Source organism: Giraffa tippelskirchi, chromosome 7 (assembly GCF_054371585.1).
Source record: "Giraffa tippelskirchi isolate mGirTip1 chromosome 7, T2T-mGirTip1v1.2.pri, whole genome shotgun sequence".
NCBI classification, from domain to species: Eukaryota; Metazoa; Chordata; class Mammalia; order Artiodactyla; family Giraffidae; genus Giraffa; species Giraffa tippelskirchi.
The window spans coordinates 86,715,498-86,727,759 of record NC_137281.1 but is presented as its reverse complement, the minus strand read 5'-3'; the positions used below and the strand labels follow the sequence as shown (position 1 = coordinate 86,727,759).

Below are 12,262 nucleotides of genomic sequence, written 5' to 3'. Positions count from 1 at the left end.
CACAGAGCTGGAGCTCAGAACAGGATGAGGGAGCTACTCTTGGAAGCCCAAGTTGGGATCACTGAGTAGCTAATGGAATGAGAAGAGGCCCCCCGAACAAATTCTGAAGAAGCTGCAGAAGTTAAGAACAGAACAGGGAAGCTTTATGTGGCCACTCCCACAACTTCACCCCGGAGATGGGTAACTACTACTTCCCAAAGAAGTTCACCACCTTGTGGGCAGCTCTCATTGATGTAAAGCTCTACCTTTTACTGAGATAAAATCTGTCAGCCCATACAATTCCTCGTTTGACCCCTTGGACCACAGAGAACATGTCTGCCCCCTCCCTTATAACAGTCCTGCAAGTCTTGGGTCTTCCTCTCCCTGGTAGAGGTCATACTGGGCAGCCAGCCACTTTTTTTTTCACTAAAATAACACAAAATAATAGACTGTCAAATCTGTGGCCAATGACCAGAGTCATTTGCTTGCACTGCTGTGGGTCCATGTCTCTGCTATCCTCCTCTGAAAGATTTAGAGAAGGGGTGGAGATTTATAGGATGTTTCATTTGTTACTATTACATTTCATCCAGTTAAGCTAAGTCTATCACTCCAACTGCCATGATCTTTTTTTTTTATTTATGGCAAAATACACATAACATGAAGTTTACCATTTTGCCATTTTTTTTTTGCCACACCCTTCAACTCATAGGATTAGTTCCCTGGCCAGGGATTGAACCTGGGACCTTAGCTGTAAAAGCACATAGTTCTAACCATTGGACCTACAGAGAATTCCCATTTTAATAATTTTTAAGTGTACAATTTGGTGGCATTAAGTGCAGACACAGTGTTTTGTAACCATGCCATGATCTTTTGAATTACTGTTTTGACAGTACCTGGTGCTTAGGGGTGCTCAATAATTTTTTGGTGGATGAAGAAAAGAACAAATGAATGTTACCTAAAAAGGCTACCCTCTTCTCCTTACTTTATTTCTTGTGTCATCAAGGTCCTCTGGGAGAGGACAGAATCAGGAGAGCCCTATAGCACTAGGGTCTGCCCCTGAATGTCTGTCCACTATTCAGGGTTTTGGGGTCCCAAGTCTTCCTACTTGTGCTGCCACTCACCCAGCTGCCCATTTATCTCACCCCCAAAGTACCACTGCTTCTGGTGGGGGACCAATCACAGGGAGAAAAATCAGAAAAAAAAAAAAAGGCTCAATTGAAGAAGGTGGACTCTTCCTTAAGTGCTCAATTGATTATTAGTTCCAGGGTTTTGTCAAGACGAAGTCACCAATCTGTTCTTCCTGTAATCTACTTTATTCTCCATAAAACTGGTTATTTGCCCATCTTAGGTCTTTGAGCAGTCATTTATCCATTTATACAACAAACAGATGCAGGTTTATAGCAGGTATTACGGAAATGGAAGGTCAAGCAGTTCACAGAGGAATGGGGAGGCTTAGTCGAGACCTCATAAAGGAGGAAACATTTCAGCTATCTGGGGGAGGGGGCAGCACCAGCAAAGTCATGGAAGAGCAGGCACCCCCAGTAGACTCTGGGAAGATGGGACTCTGAGGAGAGGCTGTCAAGAGATGAGGCAAGGGAGGTGGCTAGGGGTCAGTTGTTGTTCAGTCATGGACTGGAGCACTCCAGGCTTCCCTGCCCTTCACTATGTTCCAGAGTTTGCTCAAACTCATGTGCATTGAATCGATGATGCCATTCAACCATCTCATCCTCTGTCGCCCTCTTCTTCTCCTGCCCTCAATCTTTGAAGGAAGGAAGAGGGGGAAAAGACCAGTGAGTGGGCTAGGGACCCATTTTGGAAGCTTAAATGATTGCAAAATCCAACCATCTCATCCTCTGTCATCCCCTTCTCCTCCTGCCCTCCATCTTTCTCAGCATCAGGGTCTTCTAATGAGTCAGCTCCTCACATCAGGTGGCTAAAGTATTGGAGCTTCAGCTTTAGCATCAGTCCTTCCAATGAATATTCAGGCTTGATTTTCTTTAGGATGGACTGGCTTGATCTCCTTGCAGTCCAAGGGACTCTCAAGAGTCTTCTCCAACACCACAGTTCAAAAACATCAATTCTTCGGCGCTCAGCCTTCTTTATGGTCGGTTAGGGGTCCTGGATTGATTCTGTACACAGTGGGAAACTGTGAAATGCTGCGACCCACACCTTCCCTACCCCCATGCAATCCCTGCTGTCTTTCCCAGTTATCCTGAAATATCCCTGATAGCTTCTCTGAGATCTCATCTCCAGGTTCACTCAGCACCAGGACAGGCAATCTCAGGAGCCAGAAGACAAACCCATTAAAGCAGATTATCACCTCCCCTCCTGGCCTGAACTCTGGCTCCTTCCTAGCAGCTTCTCTTTCTTTCCTTGATACAGAAGCAAAATAGATGCTGGGCAGACCTTCTCTGCCTTCACTAGACATTTTGCTCCACATCCTTTATTCTAGAGTGCGCCTCTCTCATTCTAGGCTGGATCTTTCTGATAACAGAGCTCGAATTTCCTGCGGGGAACCCACTCCACATGGTGCTGGTAGAGCTGACTCCCAGCCTCTGGCCTCAGCTGGGGACCAGATCTGGCTCCTTGGAGAACCCTTGCCCTGCCCCTACTCAGTGACAGGCTTGGAAATGAGCCTGTGAGCCAGGCCACACCCAATCAAAGAATTCCCAGGGCTTTGCTGCTGGCACTCTCAGAAAGCACTCTTTCTTGCTGAGGTTGCTAAGGAGGATGTGGTCTGGGGCTGTTGGCAATGAATCTATCAACTAGCAATAATCTAAAGAATTGATCCAAACAAATACACAGAGGCAAAGGTGAACACAGGAGGGATACAGAGCCCTGAACACAACATTTAAGTCCCTATGCCTGAAGCAAGCTGCACACCTACACTGCCCAGATACATGAGCAATCTTTTTTTCCCCTTAAGCCAGTTTGAGCTATGTTTCCATTGTCTATAACTGAAGGAGTCCTTGACTATACATTTGTTTGTGTATTTAGTTATTCACTGAACTATTCATTGAGTGCCTGGTAGGTAGGCACTGGGGGCAGAGAGAGGACTAAGTTATGTCTGTCTCAAGGAGCCTGAGTTCCAGTAGGGAAATGCATAGAAATCACTGAAGTTCAGTACAGGGTACTGTTTTAAGACACAGTGAGGACCACCTGGTGGTACCTTAGAGACATGATAACCCACTAAAGTGAACCCTGAACACTGACCTGAAGCTCCCCAGGTGGTCAGGGCTAGAACAGGAGGTCATGTTTGGATTTTGTTTGTAGGTGATGAGAAAGGGTTTTGAGTAGAGAAGTAACATTGTTGCCGTTGGTAGGCCAACCTTTGATTAATTGATCCATATGTAATGTTAACCTTGCTGAGGATGTTTGAATTTTAAAGGATGACATTTTAAAAGGGCAATGATTTACTCAAAATAAGAGCTAATGGTGGAATTTCGGGCATCAGAGAGTTTTTTTTCTAGATTGTGTCCTCCTGGAGATGCTCAAAATACCCTGCTCCGCCTGTGTGTGGACCTACTGCTGGTTCTGGATGTAGAATCGAGTCAGGCAGGGGTCAGAAAATTTCTTCTGTGAAGGTCCAAATAGTGAATGTTTTAGGCTTTGCAGGCCTTCCCATATCTGTCACAATGGCTCAGCTCTGCCTTTAGCACAAGAAAGCAGCCAGGAACACAGCAGAGCAGTGTTCCAATAGAACTTTATTTATGGACACTCAGAATTGAATTGAATATAATTTTCAGGAGTCATACGATTTTTTTGGCCAATCATTCTTAGCTTCTAAACAATACAAAAACAAGCAGCAGAAGATTTGGCCCAGGGGCTAGTCAGTAAGGAGTGGTTTACAGAAACACTAGCTCCATTCTCAAACACACAAGCAGCAAAAATGGAAAACAATTTGGAAATGGGTATATTAATTATGGTGCATCTGTATAATGGAATAGCATACAGCCTTTCAAAAGAACCTGTACTAACATGGAAATAAGTCCATGTGGGTCACTGAATAAAGTATATTATATATTGTGAGTTATGTGACCTAATTTCTGTATTAATGCATGGTCCCATGGTCCCAGATCTAGTCACCTACCTCTCTCTCCATCGCCTATATTTCAGTGCAGGTCCTTCCTTCTCTGGCAGTGAACCCCTGGGGGCTTGCTCCCAGACCCTCTCCTTAATTCTATTTTTTTTTCCTAGATGATTTCATCCACTCCTGTGGCTTTAAATATCATTTATATGCTGATAACTCCCAAATTTACTTCTCCAAGTCCACACCTCTCATCTGAGCTCCAAACTTAAGCCCAACTGTCTCCTAAACATCTCTGTTCCAATGACTCACAGGCACCTCTCTCTTAACATGTCCCTCTTCAACCTCTTGATTCCTCCCCCAAACCTGTTCCTCCCCAGCCCTTCCCACTTTGTAAAGGCATCATCCTCCACCACCTCTAATCAAGTCAGAACCCTGATTTCTCTCACCCTTATAGTTCATCACCAAGAACAGCCATCCCAAACACCCAAACATATCTCAGGGATCTGCAGACTACAGCCTCAGCCCCAAATTCAGCTCACCACCTGCTTTTGTTCAGTTCACCAGTTAAGACAGGGTTTACCTTTTTACATGGTTAGAAAATTAAAAGAAGAATTCTTCATAACACATGGAAATCATATGAAATTCAAATTTCAGTGTCTGTAAATCAAGTTTCATCAGCACACAGCCACCCTCCATTCATTTACACATTATCTGTGACTGCTTTTCCATCACAGCAGTAGAACTGAGTAGTTGTAATAATCACAAAGCCTGAACAATTTACTTTCTGATCCTTTAGAGAAAAAGCTTGTCAACCCAATGTATTTTTACTCTCTCTATTCCCCTCTACCTCGGCTTCTCTCTCTGGTCTGCCAAGCTGCCATCATCTCTTGCCTGCCTGACTACAAAAGGCTCCTCACCAGTCTCTCCACTTTCTCTTTTGTCCCCCCAACCCAGCTCTATACTCCCATCTAGACTTCTACACAGCAACCAGAAAAACAGCTATAAAAACAAAAGTGCATCACATCATCACTTTCAATATCTAATCAGCCTACAGGGTCTTGCCTGGTTCAGCCCTGCCCACCTCCCCAGCCTCACCTCCTCCCATTCATCCCTCATCAGAGGTCTTACAACGAGACACTGTTCCCTATCTCACAGGGTCTCTGCAAGCACAGTTCCTTCTTCCTGGATGACATCTTGAGGTTCACCTTTGCAGAAAAGCTGGGTTGGGGGTCTGCCACTCTATGGATGTCCCTGTTATTCATTGCTGTTTATCTTGTGTCACACTGAGACCTCCCTGAGCAGGAACCGTGTCTGCTTTATTTATTAGATCCTTTATACTACTGAATCCTTAATTCTAACTAAGGTTTGGCACATAATGAGTATTCCAAGCACCGCTCAATGAATGAATGAATGCCTATGTGTTTAGATAGATAGAGAGATGGATGGATGAATGTTTGTATAGAAAAAGGGTCTGGAAGCATGATAGTGAACCCAACCCTGGAGCATGGGGATGAAGGTAAGCATCTACTTCCACCTTCTAGTTACTCTGATACACTTCTGCTGCTTTGACAACAAGCATCTAATTCTTTTGTTCATTAATGAAAAAGGAAAACAGCAACATCGAAGATTTATGTTTATGTGGGCTTTAGACCAGGCTCTGTCACTCACTTGCTCTGCCCCACTGCCTCTCAGGGTCTTCATCTCCCTAACCCTCAAAGGAAGGTCCTGGTCCCCTTCCTGTGCTATAACCACCATCACATGCTGTACTGGTGTAGCACAAGAAGCATCATGGACAGAGTGAGCCCTGGCATTTTAGAAGATGTCTCTGGAGTTGGAGACACAGCTTCAAATCCAGACTCTGCCACTTCCTAGACATGTGACTTTGGGAAAACATCCTCTCTGAGCCTCAGCTGGCTCATGTGTGAAATAGGAATCTAAACTCTGCCTTCACAGCATGATTATAGGACTCTACTGAGAAAAATTATCTAAAAAAAGCTGACCTAATATTAATAGTATAGGTGTTCCACAACTGGGTGGGAGCCTGGGGAAAGAGTTGAGGGGATCTCCAGAGTTGCCTAGGAACCCTGACGGCCTTTCTTTTTCCTGATAATGAGTTAGTGTGGGCCTTTTGTGTTCAAGGCTGTCCGCTGGGCACTGCTCCCCAGCCCCGTGATCCTACCCAAGAGAAGAAATCAATTCTTCCTCTCAAAGTGATTTCTGTGTGAGTCAAAACAGCAGTGTGTCATCAGCGCCAGCCCAGCAGAGTGGGGCCAAGGTTTTCTTGGCATCTGCGGTCTGCTTCCCTTATGGATTTAGGAAGAACAAGGAAAAGGCAAAACAGGACACAGTGGAACCCCCAGCTTCCCCAAGCCAGACCATCCCCATGAGGCACCCTCTCCACACTGAAGTCAAGGCATGAGACCCAGAGGAGGCGAAGCCAGAGAGAAGGAAGACGGCTCAGTGGGTTCAAGAATATGGTGACTTTTGTCACAACAGCTGGCCTGCTTCTCACACCCTCTTCTGGCTAAGGAGCCACCACAAAATGAGTTTGCGTCTTCCAGGGTTCAACAGCCACTTGACAAGGCAGCGTGACACCAACTCAGAACTGGAAGTGTGCGCAGAGGCTACACACACACACCATCAGAAACACGGAACCTTGAAAAAAAGTGACAGCTGCACTTAGCTCAGAAGAGGTCTGGCCAGGAGGAAGGAGTTGAAGGAAGAGAGTGGAGAGAGGACGGGAAGGCATGAGAGAACATAAGACCAAGTCGGAGGGTGGCTCCCAGGTCATGTCCTGGCAGGCCCGTGCCACACACATCTGCATTCACTCAACCTCTGCTGAGTCCTGCTGAGTGCCCACCCAGATGTGTCTGGAAATTTCATCCCTCCCAGAAACCTTTCTAGACTTCACTTGTGGAAGGGCCCACTTACTCCAGATGTGCTCTATCTAAACACTCCCTGCCCTGACATTCTTCAGGTTTCTACCCCGAAAGAGGTTTGCCCTGCCAGAACAATGCTGCAGACCCCTCTCCACCTAAGCACCAGCCCCTCTGGATCTCCAGGGGTTCCTCCTCAGGAGTGTAGCAGGCTCCAGCTAGCCTCAGAGCTGGAAGGCCTCTTGGAGCTCACCTGTCCAGTGCCCACTTCCATGCCCACCATACAGAGGGGAGTCTGAGCCTAGGGAACAGGGTGCAGACTGCCGAGGGGCCCATGCTCAGTCATCAGTCACATCAGAAGTGACTAAGAGCCAGCTTACAGGTGCCCCTGGGCCTCAATTCCTCACCTGTTAAACATCATCGGGCTCTCTTGCCTGCCTCACCATACAGCTTAGGCTCAGGTACAGCAGGCAAGCCTAGGTTCAAACTCTGACTCCGAAGGCTGGCTAGACACATGATAAAGTATAAATGACTTAACCTCTTTAACATTTGATTGCATATCGTTAAAAAGGGGGAAGCAATGCCTACCCCACAGAGCTGCTGTAAGGATAAAATAAGAGGACATACAGAAAGGATTTAAAGCACCCAAACAGTGGTAAGGATCGTGACTACTTCTGTTATTATTGCCATGGGCATGGGGAGAAAGGCTCCTGGATCCTCTGCACTGAGCCTCCTGTCAGGCTATATGTACAGATCCCTGGGAACATTATTCTTTCTCTGACACCCTTTGCACCTAGGACTCCACCAGCACCCCAGCTCCAAAGCAGCAAATCACAATTCGGCTCCATCTCTATGTCTGGCTCATCTTTGTTGGTCCTCTCCCCCTTCCTCCTCCAGGACACAGCCCCCATGCTGCTACATACCCCCTGTACAAGGCCTCCCCCATAAGCACACATTTCAGTATCTCTCCCATGGGAGGTCCAGTTCCGGGGAGCCTACATTGACTTCAGGCTACCTGGAAGTCCTGCCTCCCAGAGGTAGTATCTCTCCCTGCTCCAAGGCTCCCCCTAAAAATGTTTCTGAATCCGCACTCCCAGCAGTTCCCTCCAACATGCCCTCCCTAAGTCTTGAGAAGACCAAAGGCCCAAAGGCATTAGGGGTGTGGAGGAAGCATCCATTCTTGGGACCACAAAGAGAATGAGGGAGAATGCAGGCAGCTGGCTGGAAGCACTGGTCAGAACTGAGAGGGACTCCTGGAAGGCACTAGTGTGCTGAGGACCAGGCCTCTGGAACAGTAAGAACTCTTAACAGTGGTTCCAACTGGGCTGCAAGGACACTAGTCTGGGACACCCAGGTCAGGTCTGCCCTCTCCCCAGTTCCCCTGATGAATCCTCTCTGCCTTGCACACCTTACTAGGGACGCTTAGCACATCTTACCAGGTTCCAGCTGAGTCTGCCTCCAGAGTGGCAGAAAGAGCCAGCTCCTGGAGAAGACAGCAACCCAGCCTCAGCATTTGCCAGCTGCATGTTTTGGGGCATGTGATTTCCCTTTTCTGGGCCTCAGTTTACCCATATGTATAATGGAGCTAATGACTCCCTACTTCATAGGACAGCTATGATGATGAAACGAGACGATTTCTATTAAGTGTCCAGCACAGCCCCACCCCCCAAAACCTGAAAACTCACTGCTCCTATCTGGAACCTCATCCCGCAGGGGTGGCAGAACTGGGGGTGGCAGGCAAGGGTTACATAAAAAGGGGGAAGCAATGCCTACCCCACAGAGCTGCTGTAAGGATAAAATAAGAGGACATACAGAAAGGATTTAACGCACCCAAACAGTGGTAAGGATCGTGACTACTTCTGTTATTATTGCCATGGGCATGGGGAGAAAGGCTCCTGGATCCTCTGCACTGAGCCTCCTGTCAGGCTATATGTACAGATGTGTGATCCATTCTGACCAACGAGACCAAAGGAAATTTCTCCAAGATCACCAGTTCCCACCCTCTTGCCCTCCTTTAGGCCCTGAGTTTGCCTTCCCTCTTTTGCCGGTGGACCTCCCTGTCATTCCTGCCCTAGGAGTGTGGGAAATGGACAGCAATGGAAGTGGCCACCCACTCAGAGGATAAGCTCATGGGCAGTGACATCATCCTGCCTGCCCTTCTTCCTCCTCCCCTGACCCCATGACTCAGGCCCACCGCTCAGGCCCTGTGTGTTCATCTCAGAGGCTGCTTGGACTTGGGTCATTTTTCCTCACATAGCACAAACCCAACCAAGAAGTGGCAAGCAACAGGCCAGACACTTGTTCTACAATACACTCTGAGTGCTGTGGCATCCCAACTTCGGGCTCTATGATCATGCTCAGTCTCTGATCCTGAACAGTATTGCTCAGCTCAGCATCAAACCCAAATCCTACACCAAAGAATGAAGACTGATGACTCCAGAGCAGGTTAAAGTTTAAGGATAGAGGAATTCCCACAGGACAGTTCAAAAATCAACTTCAACAGAGTAAGGACACAGCCTCCACAGAAGGGACAACACTTCTATAACTGTCCTTTCCACAGACATTCAAGCTCCTGACCCAGCTATCAGGTACCTGAGTATCTAAGTCAGCCAGTTAACCTGCTTCTATCAGGTGCCTGGGCAGAGGTGCAGAGGGCCAAGGACAGGAAGGAAAATTGGTCCTCAATTCCCAAAACCCCTTCTCATCCTCAGTCCTGTTTTAATGTAGGCTTGCCATCTCTTGGGCTTTCCTGGTAGCTCAGTTGGTAAAGAATCTGCCTGTAGTGCAGGAGACCCAGGTTCGATCTCTGGGTCAGGAAGATTCCCTGGAGAAGGAAATGGCAAACCATTCTAGTATCCTTGCCTGGAAAATCCCATGGACAGAGGAGCCTGGTGGGCTGCAGTCCATGGGGTTGCATAGAGTCGGGCACAACTGAGCAACTAACACTCCCATCTCTAACAAGCTGGACGGTCCAATTTCTTGCAACACAGGAGTCTGGAATACGTTGGAAAGCTCACTGAAAGCAGGCAGGAGAAACCACCAGTGATGTCACTGAAGAGAGAAAAGAACTCCAAGATCAGTCATGGGACCAATACAAGCATCTCTGAAGCCACTTAATGCAAATCTCACTCTCCTGAGAGTCCCCTTAGTACAAAAATGTTCACAGCGCTGATCTGAAGTTATGAAGGAAAATGTCACTGACATCAGGAGGTCAGACTGTGATGTGCATAATACAGGGGAGAAAGATTCCCATGATCAATGATTAACATAAGTATTCACTTTTAATCTCAGGAACTCTAGATATCAGAAAAATACACTCACCCAAATTATTCCCGTTTCCAAAAGAGCTGGAAATATAAGCCACCACTCATACCCACAGCCTCAGTGCTCTGCCACTCAGATCAGACCAACCAACTGGACACGTTTAGAGCTCAATTTCAAGTTTAGACTTCAGTTTCCCTCAGTCTCCAAAAGTACCCACCTGTGTGCAGACCCCCAAATTACAGGAAGGCTTGCACAGCCTCAGATTTCCTAGGAACTTCTGGGAGGCAAGAGGGAGTCAGAGAAGAGGCTGAACTAAATAAAGAACTCTCTTAAAAACAGAACAGCTTCATTACTTTCTAATATAGAAGCAAATTGCTAAAGACAGGCATGTAAGAAAAAGACCTAGGGCCTTCATTTAATGATGAAATCAGACTCATTTATAATTATCTACATCCAATTTGAACCTAAGTAGTTTTTCTCAATTAAGTCAAACAAACCCTCTCAACTCTCCAATGGGTTTTGCTTTCCTATTTGCTTAATGTTTTCCTCAATGATAGATCCCATATCTGAGTCATCCATCACGCATTTCTCATTAGGCTAGGTTTGGCTTAGAAATAAATCCCCTTTTCTGGCAGTTCACTGCCTTAGGCCCCCGAACCTGCCAATTCACTAGCTAAGCAGCAGCAGAGAACTTGGGCCTCCACCCTGGGTCCCCACCTTCCCTCCACCACATCTTCCACCTCCTCTCCATCCCACCCCACCCATCATCTCTCTGAGATTTCCCAAGCCCCCAAATGCCCCATCCCTGCTCCATATGTTCTGCCCCCTACCCACACACCTATTCATCCCTTCACCCAGGCCAGCCGTCCCTGTCTGTCCTCTGAATCTGTCTCCCTCATGCCCACTGCTACCCATGGAAGTCTCCAGTCGCCCACTCCATTTCTCTGGGCCAAGCAGAATGGGGCCCCCCTCCCCTATCCAACCCTCGGCCCTCCTCTTCCTGGCAGCTCCCCCTCCTCAGTGCTGGTGGTCAGGTCACGGTGTTTTCCTCTGCAGGGCCCCAGGGAGACTCCGCTTCACTCCTAGCTCCAGATAGCGGCTTTCCAGATAGTGAAGCTTTCCAGAATCATCAACACAATGACAGATCTTCCTCTGTTTCCCTGCACACCCAGGGCCTCCGCGGTCACAACCACCCGCCCAGCCTCCTCCTAGAGCGGATTCCCCGGGTGAGGGCAGGTCCCACAGTGCTCAGGCCCTGCCGGCCAGGGAAGGGGAGGCAGGGTTGAGGGCGGGATTGGATTCTGGCAGCCCCAGCCGCCTCCGGGCCCCAGATCCGGGGTCCAACGTGCTCCCGGCGCCGCGGCCAGCCCCGGCCCGGGGAAGAGGGCTGGGGCGGGGGCGCCCTGCGGGGGAGGGGGCTCACCGCCCGCTCCAGCCGTCCTGCCGCAGGCCCGCTGCCCGGCGGCCCGGGGCCGGGCTCGGCCGCAGACAAAGGCCGCCCGGACCAGCGCCGGGCCCGCCACGCAAGCACTCACCGCGCCGCGCCGACTCCCGGGACTCGGGGACGCGGCAGAGCGCTGCCGAGTCGCCGCCGCCGCCGCCGCGAGGCCGGGCCCGAATGGGGGCCGGGGGCGGCCTCGGGAGTCCGAGGGGCGGGGCGGGCTGGAGGAAGCCGCGGGCCCGGAAAGGCGGCCCGGGTGCGCCCCAGAGGCCGGATTGGCCCCGCGGCGGCGGTTTAGGGCCGAGGCCGGAGCCCGCCCGCTGGGCAGGGCACCGGCCGGGACACGCCCCTGCCCCGGGTCCAGGCCCACGCGGGCGCGCTGGTAAAGGGGCGCTGGTCTGATCCCCGCCCATCCCCCACCGTGACCCACCCTCCCAAGATCCGGAGTTTATTTTCTGCTAGGGGGATAGCTGGAAGGTCATTGACCACCCTGGGTCCTGCTCCAGGCCGCTGGCAGCAGAGCCAGAGCTCGGATCCGGCTGTCTGACTCCCCAGTCCAGTGTTCTCCTGGAAAGGGTTAATTCGACTGTGAGCCATTAAGAGCTGCAGGGAGCTCTCTATAAATACAGTGTGTCGTGGGCGCCTGAGCCAACCACAGGGTAATTTCCACTG

At 49.3% G+C, this 12,262-nt stretch overlaps 1 protein-coding gene across 2 annotated transcripts in view; it reads right to left on the bottom strand.

Moving 5' to 3' along the window:
- Positions 1–11,941, bottom strand: part of CD276 (CD276 molecule) — a 33,106-nt gene extending 21,165 nt beyond the window's left edge. The window contains exon 1 of one of the 2 annotated variants that reach the window (XM_081506368.1): positions 11,685–11,941. The gene's annotated coding sequence lies outside the window, so the exon portion shown is untranslated. Of the gene's footprint in view, positions 1–11,572 lie in introns of both variants that reach the window. The other variant, XM_081506369.1, reaches the window with a different exon arrangement.
- Between the last annotated feature and the right edge of the window lie 321 nt (positions 11,942–12,262).